The sequence below is a fragment of the Ovis aries genome, chromosome 11, assembly GCF_016772045.2.
Source record: "Ovis aries strain OAR_USU_Benz2616 breed Rambouillet chromosome 11, ARS-UI_Ramb_v3.0, whole genome shotgun sequence".
NCBI lineage: Eukaryota > Metazoa > Chordata > Mammalia > Artiodactyla > Bovidae > Ovis > Ovis aries.
Window position 1 is genome coordinate 43,012,223 of NC_056064.1, and position 20,150 is coordinate 43,032,372.

A 20,150-nucleotide genomic window follows, 5' to 3' on the forward strand; every position below is an offset into this window, starting at 1 on the left:
TTTGCAATGTATGCCGTTTCACAGTCCACGCCCTGAAAATGTATTTCTCAAAAGAGGGGGAAAGGGCTTGTATGTGCAGAACTAAAGGTATATTCTGTCAAAAACAAGAGGCGGGGCGGGAGGCGGGGGGGCGGGATGCGGAGGTGGCGGGCCGGTGGGCTGATCCTGAGGCAGGAGAAAAACAAGAAGCGCATCCGCTCGCTCTAAAGTTTCTCTCCACCTGTACGGTCAAAACCGATCTCAAAAATACGAGCTAGAGTCGGTCTTGATGCCTAGTGAGCCCTCCCTCCCCGGTAGCCGCGCCGCGCCGCGCCGCGCCAGCGCCGGCCTAGAGCCAGAACCCGAGCTATACAAGAAGGCCGGCCAGGCAACCTGGGGGCATCGGTCCCCTCCAACAAATGGTGACATGCGGAGCCGGGGCTGTGGTCACCTTCCTCTTCATGACAACAACCCCTCCCCGCCCACCTCCCGCCGCCTCCCGTGGTGAAGGTACTGTGCTTGCAGTCTCAGCGCCCCTTGGTGCGCAGTGAGTTGATGCCTCCCCTCCAGACTCTGAAGCATCTCGGAAGTAAGTGCCTCCTGGACAGTACTGGGGTCCTGGAGCCCCTCTGCGGACGGGGAAGGCGCTTGAGTCCGTGTCCGACTCTTTGCGACCGTAGCCCGCCAGGTTCCTCGGCCCATGGGATTCTCCAGGCAAAAAGAATACTGGAGTGGGTTGCCATGCCCTTCTCCCGGGGATGGATCTATCTTCCCGGCCCAGGGATTGAGCCCGCCTCTCCTGGGTCTCCTGCACTGCAGGTGGACTCTTGGTTACCGCCGAGCCACCAGGGAAACCCCAAAGCCCCTCTGTGTACAAATGGTGCCCTCTGTGCCACCTGCTTTCTGGACCCCACTCGCTCCACTGTCACCGAAGATGGCCTTGTGAAGATTGTGCGACACGAGGGCACTGGGATCCTGTGGCATGGCCTCCCAGCCATCTTTGTTGATGCCTGTCGGCCACTGCCACCTACTTCACCGCCTACGACCTACTCAAGGCCTTCCTGTGTGGTGGAGCCCTGACCTCTTCCTCCGCGCACCCTTGGTGGCTGGTCCGCGGGCCTGCCTGGGCACCGTGACTGCCATCAGGTCCCTCGGAGCTGGGCACGGACAAAGCCGAAGGCTCGGGACCCCGCGCTGGGAGCTTGGAGCACGTGCATCCGAGCGGCTGCGTGGCTCCGGCCGGCTGGTGCTCGCTCGGGCGGGGCTGGGCAGGTCCGGTCCTAGTGCCCCTTCGGGATGTGCCCTTCTCGGCTCTGTCTGTACTGGTTCAACTAGAGCTGGCCGACGTGGCTCAGGTCGAAGGACCAGACAGACCTTCGCTTTTTGTCTTCGGCTTTTGTGTCTGGCGCCATCTCCTGGGCGGTGGCGGCCGTCCTCTCTTCCTTTCAACGTGACGAAGACTCCACGAGCGGTGGAAGATGTGAATGACGCCCCCCGGCCCCGCACGCCACCACTCCGCTTGGCTTGCTGCTTACTGAGGACCCGGACCCCAGTCGGCCCGAGGATCAAGCAAGCCTCAACGCCACTTCACCCGGCGACATTTATCAGCACTTGCTTGAGCCTCGCAAAAACCTTCCTCCAGAAAGACTCAACGGGGAACAGCCTGGGAGATGTTCAAAGAAACCAGGAAATAGAGAAAAAGAAAAAAAAAAAAAAGCGAAAGGCAAGAAGGCCTTCCCCGGGCTGTCCCGTGGCTTAGGTGTGCGCCGCGCCACGCTTAAGGGCCAGCGGTCCGATTCCTGGCTTGGGAGTACCCAACGGACAGCCGGCCGCCCCTATCGGTCCGCTGCAACGGCGTGGCGACCAGTAGTGGCCACCGCACCGAGACACCGGCGACCCTGCGCCGATAAGCCGCGCCATGCCATAGACCCAACCCCCAGCCGAGAACGCTCCTGGGAGAAAGAAAATCAGCTTTCAGCAGCAGCATGCTCTGGTGGGTACTAGAGGTGTAAACCGAACAAGCCCATCTTCCGGAGAATCTACTTTTAGAAAGACACAGATTATTCCCCGTAGGGGGTGCACCGTTCCTGGAAGTACTGCAATACCAGGTCGATGCGTGGAGTGGACGGAGCAAGCTCCTATTCCAACTCCCTGCTCCAAAAATCCATTTAATATATTGTCCTCGGATAGAGGACGTATCAGATATTAAACTGATAAGAACAGATACTACACTTGATCTTAGCCAAAAGGCCGAGAAGCGATGCCTCCACGTTCGCCTCGGCCGCTACCGCCCTCCCCTCACCTCCATTTAGCTCACGGTGAGCAAAGTCAGCCTCGAACGAAGGCCCGCCCTTTCCCCTAGACTGCACGATGTCCTAGTGTCACAACTTCTAAGACGTCCATCGTTCGTCGGATCGTTTCATTTGTTGGGCGCCTTTAGGCTTTCTGTTCTCCCACGGCACCCCCCCCCCAAGCAGACAGCCAATCAATTTGCATGCCCCGCCCACACACGCGCCTTCTTCCTGCTGCGCGCGTGCGCCGTCTCGCGGTGGACCCGAAACAAGCGCGCGGCCCAAAGCTCCCGGAAACGCCCAGACCGAGAAAGACGCAAACCGTTCCAACTGGGTTTTTCTTTCCGGCATTTCTTTTTCTTCTTAAATTTTTTTTCCCCGAACACATAGCTACGTACCCACCCACCACTCATCATCTTACTGTTATTCATTGTGTACACATACACGGATGAGTCAGCTATGTTGAAGTTCTCTGTTTACTTTCTAGATTTTAATTCGTCTTGATTTACTGTGGCTTTCTTTCCATGGGCTCTTTTCTTTTTGGCCTGGCTCTTCTACGGGTCATGTGGGAACTCAGTTCCTCGAGTAGCGATAAGAACCCGCGGCCTAGCTTACATTAGGAGCGCAGGGTCTTCACCACTGTACTGCCAGAGAAGTCCCTACAGTCACTCTTTTCTATTTCCCTCAGACTCTCTCGGTATTTTTATGTGGCGTTGCTGCACAGGGAACCGAGATATTCGCGGCACAATTTGGCTGCTCTTCCGCCAGCTGCTCGCCAGAAGGCTTCCACGTAGGCCTCCTCGGCTTGATGGGACGCTCCGGGAGAGAGAGTGGGAGGATTTCTCCCAGTCCAGATTGCTGCGGACTCCTTGCCATAAGGCCGTTGCCCCATCGCAGCTGACCTGCCTTCTTGGCCGCTCAACTGCAAGCCTGCAGTGGAGAACAGGGGACACACTGACCGAGCAGCTGCTGAGGCCTCTTCTGCCTTGAGGATACCCTCTCTTCTCCTGCCCACCCCAGCCCATCAGACTTCCTGGTGGGCGGGGCGGGTTGGGGGAGTGTGGAAACCGCTGAGTACTGGAGGATCAGAAAGAGGGTATATAGGCAAGTGGAGACCCACCTGCCAGCACCTGTGGTGAGTCTCCCGGAGTGCGCATGGAGCCCGTTTACCCTGAAAGTAAGGGAAATTCCTTCCAGTTTTGGGACTCTCCCTGCCATGTACAATTAGACAAAGCTGACTTCCCAAAATTCTGACCCTGCGAGAACCAAACTATGCCTAGGAAAAAGCTTGAGGTAGAGCGCAGTTTTTAAGTTATCAATGTCTGTGCTCTGGTGCCCTCCAGCAGCAACTACTGAGCCTTTGTGCTACAACTACTGAAGCCAGTGGGTTTAGAGCCTGTGCACAAGGAAGAGCAGTCTCCAACTGGCAGCAACTGGAGAAAGCCTGTGCGCAGAAAAGAGGACCCAGTGCAACCACAAGTAAATACATTGATAATAATAATTATCGGGAAAATATTTTAATCGGATTAAATACTTTGGAATGGATTAATTACTTAATTGGAGTAAAGATTTACTGAGCACGGCCCTACCCATCAGAACAAGACACAGGTCCCCCCACAGTCACTCTCTCCCCTCAGGAAGCTTCCATAAGCCTCTTATCCTTATCCGTCAGAGGGCAGACAGAACGAAAACTACAATCACAGAAAACTATGCAGACTGATCGCATGGACCACAGCCTTGTCTAACTCAGTGAAACTGAGGGAGGAAAGGAACAGGCCGAGCTGACTCCATTTTGAGAAAGGAGGAAACTCCATCTTGCACTTTCAGTGAGCTTTGGACTATGTGCCTGTTAGACATGGGGATAACATACCTACTGCTGGCATATTGATTGTAGCACTTTCACAGCATCATCTTTGGATTTGAAATAGCTCAACTGGAATTCCATCACCTCCACTGGCTTTGTTCGTAGTGATGCTTCCTAAGGCCCACTTGACTTTGCATTTCAGAATGTCTGACTTTAGGTGAGTCATCATACCATCGTGATTATCTGAGTCATAAAGATCTTTTTTGTATTGTTCTTCTGTATATTCTTGCCACCTCTTAACAAATAAATACAAATAACTGAACCCCAAAGCCAAATTCATATGAGTGCAAATGGATGAAAATTTATCACTACCTGCATTTATATGTTGGAGAAGGCAATGGCACCCCTCTCCAGTACTCTTGCCTGGAAAATCCCATGGGTGGAGGAGCCTGGTGGGCTGCAGTCCATGGGGGTCGCTAAGAGTCGGACACAACTGAGCGACTTCACTTTTGCTTTTCACTTTCATGCATTGGAGAAGGAAATGGCAACCCACTCCAGTATTTTTGCCTGGAGAATTCCAGAGACAGTGGGCCCCCGTCGACGGGGTCGCACAGAGTCGGACACGACTTAAGCGACTTAGCAGCAGCAGCAGCAGCATTTATATGTATATATTTTGTTAAGATACTGAAAGAGAGTATTGTAGGCTAAACAATATGGTGACTTAAGTGACTTAGTCAGTCTGTATGACACTTTGTGATCCCATGGACTGTAGTCCACCACGCTCCTCTGTGCATGGAATTCTCGATGCAAGAACACTGCATTCCTTTCTCCAGGGTTCTTCCTGACCCAGGGATCAAACCTGCCTTACAGGTAGGTTCTCCTGCATTGTAGGCTGATTGATTACCGTCTGACCCACCAGGGAACCCCCAAACTGTATAATCATAGTATAATTATCTGGCTTGAGGTGAGTGATTGCACACCATCGTGGTTCTCTAGGTCATGATCTTTTTTGCATAGTTCTTTTGTGTATTCTTGCCACCCCTTCTTATATCTTCTGCTTTTGTTAGGTCCATACCATTTCTATTCTTTATTGTGCCCATCCTTGCATGAAATGTTCCCTTTGTGCCTCTTAACTTCCTTGAAGAAGTCTCTAGTCTTTCCCATTGGATTGTTTTCCTCTATATTTTTGCACTGATCACTGAGGAAGGTTTTCTTATCTCTCTTTGCTTTCTCGAAATCCAAAAACCAATCTTCTTTTCACTATTTTGCTTCCTCCTCAGACATTAAGGCCTCCTGACAACCTTTTCTCTGCATTTCTTTTTCTTGGGGATGTAGTCTTGATCCCTGCCTCCTGTACATGTCACGATATTCCGTCAAAATCTCTGGCATTCTATCCCTTGAATCTATCTGTCACTTCCACTGTATAATCATAAGGAATTTGATTTAGGTCATACCTGAATGGTCTAGTGGTTTTCCCTACTTTCTTCAATTTAAGTCTGAATTTGGGAATAAGGAGCTCATGGTCTGAGCCACAGGCAGCTGCCGGTCTTGTTTTTGCTGACTGTATAGAGTGTCTCCATCTTTGGCTGCAAAGAATATAATCAATCTGATTTCGGTATTGACCATCTGGTGATGTCCATGTGTATAGACTCTTGTCTTGTGTTGTTGGAAGAGGATATTTGCTATGACCAGTGTGTTCTCTTGGTTCCATTGCCCTGCTTCATTCTGTACTCCAAAGCCAAATTTGCCTGTTACTCCAGTGCCAGGGTCCAGCCCCGGCAGGATCCAGGGAAACAGCATTGATTTAGAGAGAGATAAGGAAAGAATGTTGAAGATAAGAAAACAGAAGAGAGAAAGAGGCTGATGTTCCTTTGTTTACATAGAGAACCAATAAAATTCAGGTTTCCAAGTTCCAGAAGATAAGGTACCTAACATCTCAAGATGCAGAACGTCTTCCTGTTCAGGTCTTAGAAATCTGGGCATGTTTGGGGCTGTCTATGCTTCAAGGGATCAGCCTGAAAAAAAAGAGAGGAGGGGGAGAGAGAAAATGATTGACACGGGGAGACCAAGCTGCTTCGGTGAGCGAGGCCCAATAGCTTTATTTTTGAAAGGTACTTATATACTTTTTTTGTACATAGAGGGAAATGAAAGATGCTACATCAGCCCAGATTTCCAAGCCCTTATCGAAACCAGGGTTTTTCTGCATACCCTTTCCACAAATGATGTTATGTACATTATCTTCTGGCCTTGGAGGCCTGTGAACATTTTATTACCCTCTTTTAAATAAAGGCTGCTCAAACCAGAAAACTTCTTTTTTCCCTCAAAGTTCTTTTCTTTATATTTCTAATCTATGTCAGCCTCAGAAAATCCTGAAGAGAGTTACATTTCTCACAGAGTAACAGGCAAAATTTGCAGTGAGTACAAGAAAGAAACAATTAGCTCAAAGATCAACTGGTCATAGCAAATATCAAGGCTACACTTGTTTTTCTTACATTCTCACTGTGTTAACTAATGCATTCCCAGGTGCACAGTGGATAAGAGATATGGGAACTTAGCAACAAGCATTGGCCCAATAATGAAACAACATCAGCACTACCTAATAGCTCAACCATGAAGGCTCTATGTTTTAGGCTTTCCCAAAATTCAGACTTAAGTTGAAGGCTGTAAATAATCATATCTCACAGTTGGAAGGCTGTAAATAATCATATGCAGCTGCAAGACAGATAGATTCAAGCAAACTAGAATGCTAACAGAGGGGGTTTGATTTGAAATATTCCTGACATGTCCAGGAGGAGGGATCAAGCCATCCCCAAGTTGAAATGCGGAAAGTGGTTGTCTGAGGCCTTGTTAATAGCGAGAGGAGAAGCTAAAGGTGAAGGAGAAAAGGAAAAGATACACCCCATTTGAATTAGATTTTCCAAAGAATAGCAAGAGAGATCCAAAACCTTCCTCAGTGATCACAAAATATAGAAACAATCCAATGGGAAAGACTAGAGACTTCTTCCAGGAAGTTAAGATGAAAAGGACATTTCATGGGATGGGTTCAATAAAGTCTAGAGGTGGTATGGACCTAACAAAGCAGAAGATATAAGATTGGGGCATAGAAGACTTGGAACTGTGCAAAAGATCATGCCTAGAGAACCACGATGGTGTCATTCACTCACCTCAAGAGATAATTATACTATGACTACAGTTTTGGGGGTTCCCTTGGGTCAGAGGTAATCAATGCCTACTATGCAGGAGAACCTACCTGAAGGCAGGTTTGATCCTGGGTCAGGAAGAACCCTGGAGAAATGCAGTGTTCTTGCATCGAGAATTCCATGCAATTTTATTCATGGACTAACATTCCAGGGATCACATAGTGTCATACAGACTGACTAAGTCACTTAAGTCACCATATTGTTTTTACAATACTCTCTTTCAGTATCTTAACAAAATATCTACATATTGCTGCTGCTGCTGCTGCTTAAGTCTGTCAGACTATGTTTTTCCCTTTTCGAGTGTGTCATCTGGGTTCTCAAGGCAAAAATACTGAAGTGGTTTGCCATTCCCTTCTCCAGGGGAAACGTTTTGTCGTGAACTCTCAGTTGTGTCCGCTTAGCGACCCCATGGACTGCAGCTCATAGGTTGTTCCACCATGGAAACAAACTCACTCAGAAGGACAATGCAGATGGTGGAGTGCCTTATTCCACCATATAAATGCAGGTAGTGATCCTCTTAGCCAAGGGACCTCAATGACTTTTGTGAAAACCTTATATGTATTTTTATTTGTTAAGAGGGGCAAGAATATACAGAAGAACTAAAAGACTTTATGACTCAGATAATCACGATGGTATGATGACTCACCTAAAGTCAGACATTCTGAAATGCAGTCAAGGGGCCAGGAAGCATCACAACAAGCCATGGAGGTGATGGGGATTAGTTGAGCTATTTTCAAAACCAAAATCTTGGTATGGAATCTGGTATTCATCACTCCAGGAGGCCAGTTCGGCCGTAGGTATGTTATCCCCATGTCTAACAGGCACATAGTCCAAAGCTCACTGAAAGTGCAAGATGGAGTTTCCTCCTTTCTCAAAATGGAGTCAGCTCGGCCTGTTCCTTTCCTCCCTCAGTTTCACTGAGTTAGACAAGGCTGTGGTCCATGCGATCAGTCTGCATAGTTTTCTGTGATTGTAGTTTTCGTTCTGTCTGCCCTCTGACGGATAAGGATAAGAGGCTTATGGAAGCTTCCTGAGGGGAGAGAGTGACTGTGGGGGGACCTGTGTCTTGTTCTGATGGGTAGGGCCGTGCTCAGTAAATCTTTACTCCAATTAAGTAATTAATCCATTCCAAAGTATTTAATCCGATTAAAATATTTTCCCGATAATTATTATTATCAATGTATTTACTTGTGGTTGCACTGGGTCCTCTTTTCTGCGCACAGGCTTTCTCCAGTTGCTGCCAGTTGGAGACTGCTCTTCCTTGTGCACAGGCTCTAAACCCACTGGCTTCAGTAGTTGTAGCACAAAGGCTCAGTAGTTGCTGCTGGAGGGCACCAGAGCACAGACATTGATAACTTAAAAACTGCGCTCTACCTCAAGCTTTTTCCTAGGCATAGTTTGGTTCTCGCAGGGTCAGAATTTTGGGAAGTCAGCTTTGTCTAATTGTACATGGCAGGGAGAGTCCCAAAACTGGAAGGAATTTCCCTTACTTTCAGGGTAAACGGGCTCCATGCGCACTCCGGGAGACTCACCACAGGTGCTGGCAGGTGGGTCTCCACTTGCCTATATACCCTCTTTCTGATCCTCCAGTACTCAGCGGTTTCCACACTCCCCCAACCCGCCCCGCCCACCAGGAAGTCTGATGGGCTGGGGTGGGCAGGAGAAGAGAGGGTATCCTCAAGGCAGAAGAGGCCTCAGCAGCTGCTCGGTCAGTGTGTCCCCTGTTCTCCACTGCAGGCTTGCAGTTGAGCGGCCAAGAAGGCAGGTCAGCTGCGATGGGGCAACGGCCTTATGGCAAGGAGTCCGCAGCAATCTGGACTGGGAGAAATCCTCCCACTCTCTCTCCCGGAGCGTCCCATCAAGCCGAGGAGGCCTACGTGGAAGCCTTCTGGCGAGCAGCTGGCGGAAGAGCAGCCAAATTGTGCCGCGAATATCTCGGTTCCCTGTGCAGCAACGCCACATAAAAATACCGAGAGAGTCTGAGGGAAATAGAAAAGAGTGACTGTAGGGACTTCTCTGGCAGTACAGTGGTGAAGACCCTGCGCTCCTAATGTAAGCTAGGCCGCGGGTTCTTATCGCTACTCGAGGAACTGAGTTCCCACATGACCCGTAGAAGAGCCAGGCCAAAAAGAAAAGAGCCCATGGAAAGAAAGCCACAGTAAATCAAGACGAATTAAAATCTAGAAAGTAAACAGAGAACTTCAACATAGCTGACTCATCCGTGTATGTGTACACAATGAATAACAGTAAGATGATGAGTGGTGGGTGGGTACGTAGCTATGTGTTCGGGGAAAAAAAATTTAAGAAGAAAAAGAAATGCCGGAAAGAAAAACCCAGTTGGAACGGTTTGCGTCTTTCTCGGTCTGGGCGTTTCCGGGAGCTTTGGGCCGCGCGCTTGTTTCGGGTCCACCGCGAGACGGCGCACGCGCGCAGCAGGAAGAAGGCGCGTGTGTGGGCGGGGCATGCAAATTGATTGGCTGTCTGCTTGGGGGGGGGGGTGCCGTGGGAGAACAGAAAGCCTAAAGGCGCCCAACAAATGAAACGATCCGACGAACGATGGACGTCTTAGAAGTTGTGACACTAGGACATCGTGCAGTCTAGGGGAAAGGGCGGGCCTTCGTTCGAGGCTGACTTTGCTCACCGTGAGCTAAATGGAGGTGAGGGGAGGGCGGTAGCGGCCGAGGCGAACGTGGAGGCATCGCTTCTCGGCCTTTTGGCTAAGATCAAGTGTAGTATCTGTTCTTATCAGTTTAATATCTGATACGTCCTCTATCCGAGGACAATATATTAAATGGATTTTTGGAGCAGGGAGTTGGAATAGGAGCTTGCTCCGTCCACTCCACGCATCGACCTGGTATTGCAGTACTTCCAGGAACGGTGCACCCCCTACGGGGAATAATCTGTGTCTTTCTAAAAGTAGATTCTCCGGAAGATGGGCTTGTTCGGTTTACACCTCTAGTACCCACCAGAGCATGCTGCTGCTGAAAGCTGATTTTCTTTCTCCCAGGAGCGTTCTCGGCTGGGGGTTGGGTCTATGGCATGGCGCGGCTTATCGGCGCAGGGTCGCCGGTGTCTCGGTGCGGTGGCCACTACTGGTCGCCACGCCGTTGCAGCGGACCGATAGGGGCGGCCGGCTGTCCGTTGGGTACTCCCAAGCCAGGAATCGGACCGCTGGCCCTTAAGCGTGGCGCGGCGCACACCTAAGCCACGGGACAGCCCGGGGAAGGCCTTCTTGCCTTTCGCTTTTTTTTTTTTTTCTTTTTCTCTATTTCCTGGTTTCTTTGAACATCTCCCAGGCTGTTCCCCGTTGAGTCTTTCTGGAGGAAGGTTTTTTGCGAGGCTCAAGCAAGTGCTGATAAATGTCGCCGGGTGAAGTGGCGTTGAGGCTTGCTTGATCCTCGGGCCGACTGGGGTCCGGGTCCTCAGTAAGCAGCAAGCCAAGCGGAGTGGTGGCGTGCGGGGCCGGGGGGCGTCATTCACATCTTCCACCGCTCGTGGAGTCTTCGTCACGTTGAAAGGAAGAGAGGACGGCCGCCACCGCCCAGGAGATGGCGCCAGACACAAAAGCCGAAGACAAAAAAGCGAAGGTCTGTCTGGTCCTTCGACCTGAGCCACGTCGGCCAGCTCTAGTTGAACCAGTACAGACAGAGCCGAGAAGGGCACATCCCGAAGGGGCACTAGGACCGGACCTGCCCAGCCCCGCCCGAGCGAGCACCAGCCGGCCGGAGCCACGCAGCCGCTCGGATGCACGTGCTCCAAGCTCCCAGCGCGGGGTCCCGAGCCTTCGGCTTTGTCCGTGCCCAGCTCCGAGGGACCTGATGGCAGTCACGGTGCCCAGGCAGGCCCGCGGACCAGCCACCAAGGGTGCGCGGAGGAAGAGGTCAGGGCTCCACCACACAGGAAGGCCTTGAGTAGGTCGTAGGCGGTGAAGTAGGTGGCAGTGGCCGACAGGCATCAACAAAGATGGCTGGGAGGCCATGCCACAGGATCCCAGTGCCCTCGTGTCGCACAATCTTCACAAGGCCATCTTCGGTGACAGTGGAGCGAGTGGGGTCCAGAAAGCAGGTGGCACAGAGGGCACCATTTGTACACAGAGGGGCTTTGGGGTTTCCCTGGTGGCTCGGCGGTAACCAAGAGTCCACCTGCAGTGCAGGAGACCCAGGAGAGGCGGGCTCAATCCCTGGGCCGGGAAGATAGATCCATCCCCGGGAGAAGGGCATGGCAACCCACTCCAGTATTCTTTTTGCCTGGAGAATCCCATGGGCCGAGGAACCTGGCGGGCTACGGTCGCAAAGAGTCGGACACGGACTCAAGCGCCTTCCCCGTCCGCAGAGGGGCTCCAGGACCCCAGTACTGTCCAGGAGGCACTTACTTCCGAGATGCTTCAGAGTCTGGAGGGGGAGGCATCAACTCACTGCGCACCAAGGGGCGCTGAGACTGCAAGCACAGTACCTTCACCACGGGAGGCGGCGGGAGGTGGGCGGGGAGGGGTTGTTGTCATGAAGAGGAAGGTGACCACAGCCCCGGCTCCGCATGTCACCATTTGTTGGAGGGGACCGATGCCCCCAGGTTGCCTGGCCGGCCTTCTTGTATAGCTCGGGTTCTGGCTCTAGGCCGGCGCTGGCGCGGCGCGGCGCGGCGCGGCTACCGGGGAGGGAGGGCTCACTAGGCATCAAGACCGACTCTAGCTCGTATTTTTGAGATCGGTTTTGACCGTACAGGTGGAGAGAAACTTTAGAGCGAGCGGATGCGCTTCTTGTTTTTCTCCTGCCTCAGGATCAGCCCACCGGCCCGCCACCTCCGCATCCCGCCCCCCCGCCTCCCGCCCCGCCTCTTGTTTTTGACAGAATATACCTTTAGTTCTGCACATACAAGCCCTTTCCCCCTCTTTTGAGAAATACATTTTCAGGGCGTGGACTGTGAAACGGCATACATTGCAAAGACAGAAACAAAGAAGTTCGCACATTCTTTGTATTTTCAGCTGTTGAGATAGTATTTTTGAGCGTTGAGGTTACTTCCAGCGGAGAAACCAGAGCTATCAAGCAGCCAGAATGCTACAGTGATTGAATACATACATGGCCCTTTCTCCTTTAGCACGTTCTCTGTTCTGTCACCTGAAGTTCCTTCCATGTTGTATCTCTATTGGAAATGTCATACATGGAGTCCGTTCTGACCGGCTGTTACCATTTTGGTGAACAGCCAGCGCGCTCTTTTTAGCCTGTCAGCTGCACCCATTTCCTCATTTTGAGGGGTTGGAGTCTTTCTAAACCCAGAAAATCTAGCTGTCTTTCACTTAGCGAAAGCACACGAGGTGGTATTTTTTAGTGCCAGAGGTTTTGAAGGGAGTTGACTGTATAAGGTCAAGATCGGTTGGCCTTGAAAATGGACTGTCTTACTTCCTGCTACAATAATTCTCTCAGGAACACGCGCACTTCCCGTAATCACACGAGCATTTAAACCTCCTCCTTGGAATCCTTGTTCCAGGTCAGCATTTTGGAAGTGCTCCCTTTCATTTTCCCCAGGACCCTCATTCACTAATTAATACCTTCCTTTTCATACTGAGGAATTCGACTAGCTTCCGCCATCTCAGCAGTGGGAGAAGAAAACGCTTTCTCCCTCACTAAATGTATACCAACTACTGCTTGCTTTTGGACATTACCTGTAAATCCTTTGAGTTGCTTCCAGGTGCACGTGCTGCACGTAGAGCCACTTTTGTGCCCCTGAGCCCCGCTGGAGGGTCTGCGGGCTAAGGGCCTCAGCTGAGCGCGCGCGCGCGCGCGCGCGCGCGAGAGAGAGAGAGAAAGCAAGCTTCTGCGGCCACACTTCGGGGTCTTACTACACACAGTCTTGGACCAAAAATGGAAACGCACGTCTGTAGAAGCGAGCAGACTCCTTACGGGACCGCTGGCAATAGAAACACGTCGCTGCGAACGCTTATGTAAGGCCGCGTTCCTCCCTTCGGAAGCCTCCCAGCAAAGAGTCTCCCTTCTCTCGTTTCCACAATAAAAAAAACAACACAGCTGTATAACGTAGCGAGCACAAAACTTTCAGCTCTAAAACCAACACGGAACAGACGCGGCAAAATGAACGGACCCCACACTGGGCCCAAGTGCACGGCGATGAAAACTCACGAAAGACAAGTAAGAGCCGGCAAGCTGAGCTTTCCCGTCTCGCTATTCCGAAACTCCAGGTTTATCACACACCGTCTGTTTTTGTCGCACCACGCTTATTTCCCCCGAGGGGGGTGCACCGTTCCTGGAAGTACTGCAATACCAGGTCGATGCGTGGAGTGGACGGAGCAAGCTCCTATTCCAACTCCCTGCTCCAAAAATCCATTTAATATATTGTCCTCGGATAGAGGACGTATCAGATATTAAACTGATAAGAACAGATACTACACTTGATCTTAGCCAAAAGGCCGAGAAGCGATACCCGTTGGCCCAACCTGGCCGCAGCCGCCCTCGCTCCATCTCCATTAAACGCACGGTGAGCGCCCTGAACCACCCTCCTTGTCTGATTCCTTTTGCGTCGTCGACAGTGCTGTCATCGGACTCCTGTGCAGACCTTTTCGTCCTCTACCTTTGAAAGGACAAGTTCTATGTCCTTAATTGTTCCGCCATTCCCGCGCCGGACAGCCATTTCTAATCTGCATGCTCCGCCTTCCGCCGCCCGAGGGGGCGCGGCTACAGCGGGCGGACTCCGCCCTCCGGACCGCCTCCTCGCGCCCGGAGCCCGCCTCGCGACCCAGGGGCGGCTGCCGGAGACGGCGAGGGAAGCGCTGACACGGAAGCAGCTCTCACGGATCCAGCCCCAGAAATCAAGAACTCGCTTTTGTCGCTCGTTCCCCGGCTCGCGCTGCACTCGCAACCATTGCCTCCTACACGCTGAGCTACTGCCCGACACCCGTCACGGTTACCGCGGCTCTAACGGCCAGCACCACACCCCTCGCCCCTCCTTGCTCCCGGCCGCTCTGCTCGCGTCCGTGTTCTCCCGCCCGTCTTCTGCCCCACAGTTCGGGTCCCCTGGGGCGGCGGGGTGGGCGTGGGGGTGGGGGATTCGTCCTGACAAGGGATGTCCTGGGGCACAGCCGTTGGAATGGAACACTGCCCGTCGCGATCACTTGGCAGCTCCGTTTCTCACTGCGTGATGCGCTCCCGCGGAATTTGCTCCAATCGGGGTGCACGGACTGAAGGGTCTGCGAAGGGCGCCCGGCCCCGGGGCACAGCGTTCTGCGGAGGCCGCTCGGGTGCCCCTTGTGCCCTCGCGGCGGTGCCGGGCCGTGGCGGTCCCGGCCACCCTCGCCGCAACGGAGCCCTGAAGCTCGGGAGATCAGGGACGGTGACTGGAAGAGCAGGGCAGGCGTTCTCCGGCAGCGCCTCGTCCCCAGCCTCGCCAACAACCCCGCGTGGCATCAGACTTTGGAATGCTTTTTCGGTGGAGGGTGGGAAAGCGCGAGGGTGGATCTCTTAGGTGAGAACCGTACCTCGGCCTAGCTCGGATATGCGGTTTTCTCTCCTGGGTAAATAAAGTTGAGCGTCCCTTCCTGTTTCAGAGAAGCCTTTAGATTTTCTCTCTGTGAGCTATTAATAACCTCCCTGTCGGTGGTCTTCGACCCTCTTCCCTATTCCTGCTGGCTTTTCGGTTGGGCTCTGCTTAAGGTGATGATGATTGCATTGTTTAAAGGTTCCGTTTTTATATCGTCATATTTATCAATTTTAAAAAGATATCTTTCACATTTTGAGTCGAAAGGACTTATGAAGTAATTTCCTAAACCTTCCTCTAGGTCTTCTTCTTCTTCTCCCTCAACATCTACGTCGTCCAGCCGGGGGATCCTTTCCGGGGGTTGGGTGGTGGTGTTCAGTCGCGCCCGACTCTTGGCGACCCCATGGACTGTAGGCCCGCCAAGCTCCTCCGTCCATGGAATTTTCCAGGCAAGAGTCCTGGAGCGGGTTGCCATTTCCTGTTCCTCCTCCAGGGCATCTGCCCCACGCACGAATGGAACCGGCGCCCCTTGCATCTCCCGCATCAGCAGGCAGATTCTTGACCACTGCCCCAACCGTCCTCTGGAGCACAGTGTGAATGAGCGAGTTTTTCCTTCATACCACCTGTTTGAGATGCCACCTGTAAGCCTCAACGGCATCCCATGTGCATTTTGGAGTCACAGGCCTGGACTTGCCTTTAAAATGTAGCAGAGCTCACAGCCCTAACCACCTTTGGTACTCCGAGGCCACGAGTTGACCCATCCCCTCCATGCACCGTCAGACAGAGCCCCGACACTGAGAGGTGACCCTTCAAGGCCAAGTAGGAATCCCTTACAGGAATGACCCTTCTCCGGAGAACGGATGCGACGGGCACTGTGGAGTGGGCCGACCCTCTGCCCGACCAGGAGGCCGTGTGAGAAGGCGCCTGCCTTTACCCCCCGGGACACGGGTTTGCCTGAGAGGACACCGATGTGAGTGTCGGAGCTGGGGTCCGGGCTGGCCGCCTTCACCGCCGGTTCTGACAAACGGTCATTAACCACCCGAGACTCGACCCACCAGGGCTTGTGCTGGGTCCCAGGGCCAGACACCGCTCCTGTTCCCGGCCCCGGATGTGTCCCGCCCAGGAGCAGAATGGCCAGGACCCCACCCCCACCGCCACCCCCACCCCCGCCGGTGTGATGAGGAGGGGACCCTGTGTGTGCTCAGCCGCTCGGTCCCGTGAGACTCTCTGCGACCCCATGGACGGTAGCCTGCCAGGCTCCTCTGCCCATGGAATTTTCCAGGCGAGTAACTGCAGCGCGTCGCCATTTCCTACTCCAGGGGATCTTCCCGACCCAGGGGTCGAACCCGCGTCTCCTGCGTCTCCCGCACTGGCAGGCGGAGTCTTTGCCACTGCGCCACCTGGGAAGCTCTTGAGGGAACTGTTGAGAGGTGGACGACTGGGTGCGGCTCCCACCTGGTGTGACCTCCTCAGGGCTCCAGGCTTCTCCCGTGTGGCTCGGGGTCCCTACCCGGACACACCCAATAAGCGACAAGGTGCGAAGGACAGACAGGAAGCCAGCCGAGTCAGGAAGGGCTTCCAGACCCGGGAGACGGCCTATGGGACAGGTTAGAGTTTCACTGGGGGCTCTGGCGGTGTGCGGGCCGGCCATGTTGACATGAGGGGCGAACCCGGAGGCAAGAGCCTCTCGGAGGCCCTCGGCGAGAGCGTGGGCGAGAACGCAGAGGCGCAAAGCGAGGGGGCGCGCTGGCGGAAGGAGGGCCGCGGCCTGCGCCCCGCTGACCCGCCGAGCCGCCGCGAGGGTGTGATCTGGGCCTCGCAGCTGCTCCGGGGAACGCTTGCTTCTAGTGGGCTCTTTCTTGCAGTCATCATCCCCCAACCCCACGTCTCTCCCCTCACAGACTCCTTCCGTATCCCAGACTGGGCCGGCTGGGTTCAGCTTCTCCGGGGGGAACCAGCACGGCCCTGCTGTGCCCCACCTTTACCCAGGCCGGAGCCCTCCTAGCTCGGATCAACGCGCTTCTCTGACCCCTCTGTACGGTGCCCGTCAAGGCGGCTCTCCACCCGAGTTTCACGGAGGAGAGAACAGCTGGCGGTGTGTGGAGAGTCTGACTCTGCCTTGAGGTTATGGCCGAGAGCTGCTAAGCCTCGCCCTTCCCTCGTCCCCTCTCACCCTGGACCCCGGCAAGCTGATGAGAAAAGCCTCCCGCCGGCCACCCCTCTGCTCAGCACTGTCCTCTTAAAAAAAAAAAAAAAAAATCCACGACCTAGAAGTTGAGACTTGCGTTTTACTCAGCGGGAATATTTAGGACTTCCAGCCCCGGAGTCAGCGTCTGAAGCGACCCTGAGAGAACCGCCAGGAGGAGGTGGGCAGTGCGGGGGAGGAGCCAGGTGACACACAAGTTTTGCCACAAAGGGCAGGCGGTCTGAACGTCGAAAGGTGTTTCCTATTCTGTAGAGGAAAAGAAAACCAGGCATCCCGAGTTAAGGAATTTAGCGAGATGCTCAAGCCTGGGCTCATGGAAATCATGCCTTTGATGCGCACCTCAGCGCTCCGGGGCCACCATCCTGTGCTTTTCACATCCTGGGCTTCCTCGGGGCTCACCTGCAGGGAGTGGCTGCAGTGGGATGGCCACTCAGTTCAGTTCAGTTCAGTTCAGTTCAGTCGCTCAGTCGTGTCCGACTCTTTGCGACCCCATGAATCGCAGCACGCCAGGCCTCCCTGTCCGTCACCATCTCCCGGAATTCACTCAGACTCACGTCCATCGAGTCCGTGATGCCATCCAGCCATCTCATCCTCGGTCGTCCCTTCTCCTCCTGCCCCCAATCCCTCCCAGCATCAGAGTCTTTTCCAGTGAGTCAACTCTTCCCATGAGGTGGCCAAAGCACTGGAGCTTCAGCTTTACCATCATTCCTTCCAAAGAAATCCCAGGGTTGATCTCCTTTAGGATGGACTGGTTGGATCTCCTTGCAGTCCAAGGGACTCTCAAGAGTCTCCTCCGACACCACGGTTCAAAAGCATCAATTCTTCGGCGCTCAGCCTTCTTCACAGTCCAACTCTCACATCCATACGTGACCACAGGAAAACCATAGCCTTGACTAGACGGACCTTAGTCGGCAAAGTAATATCTCTGCTTTTGAGTATACTGTCTAGGTTGGTCATAACTTTCCTTCCAAGGAGTAAGCGTCTTTCAATTTCATGGCTGCAGTCACCATCTGCAGTGATTTGGGAGCCCCCAAAAATGAAGTCTGACACTGTTTCCACGGTTTCCCCATCTATTTCCCATGAAGTGGTGGGACCGGATAGTCTTTCAGTCCCGAGCAGGGCTTCACCGGCTCGCCCTCCCTCCCGCGATGGCCGCAATTGCTGATGACGGTGACGTCCTTGTTTACTGATGCGGAGGGAAACGTTCCATTTCTCACCACCATCAGAACACCGACCTGGCCTCCTTTCCTGGCTCTTAGTCTACCACGGAGAGCCACCCTGCTCTCCCTGGGAAGCCTCATCATGTGACTTGTCGATCTTCTCGGACCCCCTAGATGCCTGTGTGTTGTGTCGTGGTGGTGGTGGTGGCGGTGGTGGGCGGGGGGAATCTGGTGGGGGTCCTCAGTTTCCGGGCGCAGGACAGATTTGGGGTAGGGGGATGGGGAGATGCGACCCGGAATTCTATGGGGCTTGCGCTCAGCATTTTCCAGGACGGGTCCACAGGCCTCCCCACCAGACTGGGTGGACTCCTGTCCGTGACAGAACCCTCGAATTCGGTGTTTCCTCACCCGTCCACTGTCCACCGAGTGCCCGTGGCGGGTTATACCCAAAACCGGTCTGGCGCCGTCCTACGCCGATTCGACCTGCATCGGCGGCAGGGCATCGAACCCTTTCCCTGTCACGGAAAAGTCCGTGTGTCAGAACACGCGGGCCTCTGAGCAGTGCTTCCGGATGCACTCCGGGCAGCCGAAACGATGCCCTCTACCTCAGGCGGGGACTCGAACCCGGCCAAACCCAGGTTGGGACTCCAATCCACGTGGCTGGGCCTCCGACCGAGCCAAAACCCACGGTACCTGGTTTCAAGAGCTGATGAAGCTCAGTTTCTCCATGTCCCTATCGGAGAAAGAATTCAGTGAGAGACAAAGTGATAGATAAGAAGTGGATTGATTCAGAGAGAAACACACTCCATAGGCAGAGTGCGGGCCATCACACAGGGCGAGTGTGGCGGCCTCGAGAGGCGGCATGGTGCGCTTTCATGGGCCGGGTGATTTCATAGGCTAGTGGGTTGATCAGCTGATAGGCTAATCAACCCGGAATAGTCATTGGAAGGGCTGATGCTGAAGCTGAAGCTCCAATGCTTTGGCCACCTGAGGCGAAGAGCTGACCCACTGGAAAAGCCCCTCATCTCATGCTGGGAAAGATTGAAGGCAGAAGGAGAAGGAGACCACGGAGGATGAGACGGTTGGGTGGCGTCACCGACTCAAAGGACGTGAGCTCGAGCCAGCCCTGGGAGATGGTGAAGGACAGGGAAGCCTGGCGAGCTGCAGTCCACGGGGTCACCACGGAGAGACTGGGCACCGGCAGTGAGTGGGAGGATCATTCCAACTATTCGGGGGGAGGGGTGGAGGTTTCCAGGAATCGGGCCACTGCCCGCTTTTTGGTCTTTTGACAGCGCCTTGGAACTGTCATGGCGCCTCTGGGTATGTCCTTTAGCTTGCTGATTGAGAATCAAGGTCTGCTTGAAGCTGACTTCTCTGCCAGCTTAGCCCCCGCGGACTGTAGCCCGCCAGGCTCCTCTGTCCGTGGGATTCTCGAGGCAAGAATACTGGAGTGGGCAGCCATTCCCTTCTCCGGGGGATCATCCTGACCCAGGGATCGAACCGGGTCTCCTGCATTGCAGGCAGATTCTTTCTACCATCTGAGCCACCAGGGAAGCCCATCTTAGACCCATGTGATTCTAATGAATGTCTGTTGTGTCCTCGGGCTATGCCACACTTTCAGAAGTTGTGCCCTGCCCCCTTCCCTTCTGTTTCAGAAACACCTGTGGAGCTTGGAAGTACAGCGAGCCTCGGGCCCCTCCTGAGACAGTCCGATCCAATTGATCTCGGGAGACCTAGGCCTGCAGTGGCTTGGAGCGGCGCTTGGGTTCCCGGCCGGAGGTTGGGGCTGGGTCGCGGCGGTAAAAGCACCGGGTCCTAGCCACTAGACCCGCGGTCAGTGACGAGGACCCTGGCCCTTCGGCTCTGCACAAAGGAATTCCCAGGGAGACGGAGAGTAGTGACACAAGTGGGGCATTTATTAAGAGGAAAAGAGTACGCTGTGTGTGGATAGGCACACGGGCAGACGCAGAGGGAGAGTCCCTGAGTCGCGCCCTTGGAGTGGCTTGAATTACTTTTTGAGTTTATTTT

The 20,150-nt window shown here is 53.7% G+C and overlaps 3 non-coding genes and 3 pseudogenes across 3 annotated transcripts; 2 read left to right on the forward strand and 4 right to left on the reverse strand.

Annotated features, from left to right (window-relative positions):
- Positions 1-556: 556 nt before the first annotated feature.
- LOC132657348 (probable mitochondrial glutathione transporter SLC25A39) lies at positions 557-4,395 on the forward strand (annotated as a pseudogene).
- Positions 2,051-2,241, reverse strand: LOC114117116 (U2 spliceosomal RNA). The gene has a single exon (XR_003590901.1). It is a non-coding gene; the product is annotated as a U2 spliceosomal RNA (small nuclear RNA).
- Positions 4,396-8,022: 3,627 nt separating the features above from the next.
- On the reverse strand, positions 8,023-11,896 carry LOC114116968 (probable mitochondrial glutathione transporter SLC25A39; annotated as a pseudogene).
- LOC114117115 (U2 spliceosomal RNA) lies at positions 9,972-10,162 on the forward strand. Its single transcript, XR_003590900.1, has one exon. It is a non-coding gene; the product is annotated as a U2 spliceosomal RNA (small nuclear RNA).
- Positions 11,897-12,106: 210 nt separating the features above from the next.
- On the reverse strand, positions 12,107-13,922 carry LOC121820624 (mitochondrial fission factor-like; annotated as a pseudogene).
- On the reverse strand, positions 13,514-13,704 carry LOC114117117 (U2 spliceosomal RNA). Its single transcript, XR_003590902.1, has one exon. It is a non-coding gene; the product is annotated as a U2 spliceosomal RNA (small nuclear RNA).
- Positions 13,923-20,150: the final 6,228 nt, after the last annotated feature.